The 2426-nt window shown below is 36.9% G+C and overlaps 1 long non-coding RNA gene across 1 annotated transcript; it reads right to left on the bottom strand.

Annotated features, from left to right (window-relative positions):
* Positions 1-246: 246 nt before the first annotated feature.
* On the bottom strand, positions 247-733 carry LOC107578679 (uncharacterized). Its single transcript, XR_001608374.1, has 3 exons — positions 654-733; positions 507-566; positions 247-324 (listed from the first exon to the last, which is right to left on the bottom strand). It is a non-coding gene; the product is annotated as an uncharacterized lncRNA (long non-coding RNA).
* Between the last annotated feature and the right edge of the window lie 1693 nt (positions 734-2426).

Genomic DNA, 2426 nt, shown 5'->3' with positions numbered 1-2426 from the left:
AATCTAATATTGTGCATCCCTATCTGAAACAAAGCTTTCTGGATGTTTGAATCAACTGAACCTGTATCTGCTGGTCAAACACATGTAGACTCAAAGAAAAGACCGAAAACAAGCTGAATATTAGAACAGAGTTTATATTTATAATAACCTTCAATACTCTCTTCTGAATATGATCTATGAGAAACATCACTGAAAAAACAGAGCCATTCACACGATAAGTCATTCATTTTCATCAGGAGTTGTGATGTGGGTGTCCAGCGATGAGACAAAAGTTGAGTGAAATTGAACTTGTGCTTCATCTTACTGCGGCGTCTCGCTGTGTGGCTACAACAGAAATAAGACAAGCGAAACGCATTCACACATTTTTTTATTTACTTTTGGTGAAATTACTCTTCTAGTCTAGTTAGTAAGTGAATTAATGGGCTGTTTAGTATCTATTGACTAGTAGTGATGACAGTTTCTTCTTTATTGATTATATTGAGAAGACCTGAGAATCTTCTACTTACTGACTGATTCTGATATTCAGCAGAGCCCGACTGATGAATAGCAGGTGTGGGATGGACAGTCTATGTGACAAACATAATTATTATTTATCACCTGACCTTTAAATGCACACACTCTTTTCCATGTGTAGTTTTTGATGTTTCACTTACTGTGAGTGTGTTGTACTGGTCAGAAGATCTGGACCTGGGGTCAAGAGCCATATATCTGTTTGCACTGATATCATTGTTCTACAGGGGAACAAAGAGAGATACTGTATATACTGTAATATATATATAAAATACTCTTTCTCTCTACTTTTTTTGTGTTAATTTTGATGATTAGAGCTTACAGCTCATGAAAGGCAAAAATCCAGTATCTCAAACATTTGAGTTTCAGTAAATGACCATCCCTACAGAATAAATTCCGGGTATCTCTTGTTCTTTGAAACCACAATAATGGGGAAGACTGCTGACATGGTAATAGTCCAGAAGACGATCATTGACAACCTCCACAAAGAGGGTAAGTCACAGAAGGTCATTACTGAAAGGGGTGGCTGATCACAGAGTGCTGTATCAAAGCATATTAAATGCAAAGTTGACTGGAAGGAAGAAATTGGGTAGGAAATTGTGCACAAGCAACAGGGATGACCGCAAGATTGAGAATACTGTCAAGCAAAGCCGATTCAAACACTTGGAAGAGCTTCACAAGGAGTGGACTGAAGCTGGAGTGCATCAAGAGTCACCACGCTCAGACGTCTTCAGGAAAAGGGCTACTAAGCCACTTCTGAAATAGAAACAACGTCAGAAGCATTCTACCTGGGCTAAGGAGAAAAAGAACTGGACTGTTGCTCAGTGGTCCAAAGTCCTCTTTTCAGATAAAAGTACATTTTGCATTTCATTTGAAAATCAAGGTCTGGAGTCTGAAGGAAGACTGGAGAGGCAGAGAATCCAAGCTGCTTGAAGTCCAGTGTGAAGTTTCTGAAATCAGTGACGATTTGGGGTGCCGTGACGTCTGCTGGTGTTGGTCCATTGTGTTATATCAAGTCCAAATTCAATGCAGCCGTCTACCAGGAGATTTTGGATAACTTTATCTGCTGACAAGCTTTATGGGGATGCTGATTTCCTTTTCCAGCAGGACTTTAGCACCTGCCCACAGAGCAAAAACCACTTCCAAGTGGTTTGCTGACCATGGTATTACTGTGCTTGATTGGCCAGCCAACATGCCTGACCTGAACCCCATATGGAATCTATGGGATATTTTCAAGAGAAAGATGAGAAACAGTTGATTCAACAATACAGACGAGTTGAAGGCCGCTAATAAAGAAACCTGGGCTTCAATAGTGCCTCAGCAGTGCCACAGGCTGATCGCTTCCATGCCACACCTCACTGATGCTGGAGTTTGTGCTAAAGGAGCCCGACCAAGTATTGAGTGCATAAATGAACATACTTTAAATAACTTGAGCTTATCTGTTTTGCAAATCCTTTTTTTTATTATTATTGATCTTAGGAAATATTCAAATATCCATGCGCTGTAAGCTCTAATCATCAAAATGAAAAAAAATAAAATAAAAAAACTTTTTAAATGTTTTACTTTACATGCAATGAATCTAGAATACTGTATATGAAAGTTTCACTTTTTGAAATAAGTTACAAAAAAATTAATGGTAACACTTTCTATGAAGCCCATATTTATAATACATTATACTTGTATTGTTAAGGCATTGTAATGAATGCATAATGCTTTAATAAAAACACTTAATACATAATATGTTATATAATCTTATGAATATTCATAAGAACTGTTTTAATGTATTATAATATTTACTTATTTGTGGTTATAGCTTTTAAGAGTATGATGATTTATAACACACAGTGAACAAGTTGCATCCACTTAAGTTACAATGGATTATATTTCTCATAATTATAATGTACTATAAGTCTCGT

Source organism: Sinocyclocheilus grahami, unplaced genomic scaffold, assembly GCF_001515645.1.
Source record: "Sinocyclocheilus grahami isolate Dianchi unplaced genomic scaffold, SAMN03320097.WGS_v1.1 scaffold11461.1, whole genome shotgun sequence".
NCBI classification, from domain to species: domain Eukaryota; kingdom Metazoa; phylum Chordata; class Actinopteri; order Cypriniformes; family Cyprinidae; genus Sinocyclocheilus; species Sinocyclocheilus grahami.
This window is presented reverse-complemented; position numbering and strand designations above follow the sequence as displayed.